Source organism: Dermacentor albipictus, chromosome 9, assembly GCF_038994185.2.
Source record: "Dermacentor albipictus isolate Rhodes 1998 colony chromosome 9, USDA_Dalb.pri_finalv2, whole genome shotgun sequence".
NCBI lineage: Eukaryota > Metazoa > Arthropoda > Arachnida > Ixodida > Ixodidae > Dermacentor > Dermacentor albipictus.
This window is the reverse complement of record NC_091829.1, coordinates 57,157,067-57,158,030: the sequence shown is the minus strand read 5'-3', so window position 1 is coordinate 57,158,030 and position 964 is coordinate 57,157,067.

Genomic DNA, 964 nt, shown 5'->3' with positions numbered 1-964 from the left:
GTCAGTTTCCAGCACTGGAATGCCTGCATCAACTGTCGACACAATTTTCCTAGTGTCTCCAGTGCATGTCGGTGTCTACATTCCGGTACGTTTGATCTTCTCAACGGTGCCTAAATTTGATTATCTGTAGTGTATATGCCTTCATCAAAGTTTCGACTGTGATAAATTGTGACGACGTGGAACCTGCACTGATTGGTGGGCCCTTGAGCCAGAGCAGACAAAAGCGAGCTTATCAGCGTGTTCCTTTTTCTGATAAGCATTCGCTGCAAGCATGTTATTGACGTTTCAAATTTACCCGTGACTATGTCACACGCCGCATAATGCCTGAAAATCTTGCATGATATTTTGTGGTTGACGTTATCAGTGTTTTCACTTGGTTCAAAGTTGACTCCAGATATAACCTCAAAACTGTCTTTCGTGTCAATATATGTACGGGATGTTTAAACATCAAGTCGTGTTTTCATTCACCGAAGAGTGTTTGCCGTTGTTGAGTGCAAGGAAATTTTACTCAGATCAACGCGTCATCTCGCTGCTTGCTCTACAACGCCGTCGTTCACTGTTTGATGCGCCACACATGTGTTCCCCTGGTACTCTTCTTGTTTTGCGTTAAGTTATGTACTATAGCGATGAGAAAACCCAAAAAAAGCTTGTTGCAATAAAACTGTACAAAAATTTTCAAAAAATCTCCGCGTCTAATTGCTAGTCACCCTCTTATGAGCAGTGCACTTCAAGACGTTGCAGAACGCTCACAATAAGATAAATAATTTGACTTTCGTGTACCCTAAGGTATGAAACGGATGGCTGTGAGACAAAAAAAAGGAAGTGTATTGAGTTGACCTCGCTTGCTTGTCTCGCCAAACTGAGCCAAACTGGTCCAACGCCTTCTCGAATGGATTAGGTAAAATTGGTCCATCCGTTTGTGCATACGAATGGCCCAACCAATCCTCTATCTCTCTCTCTCTCT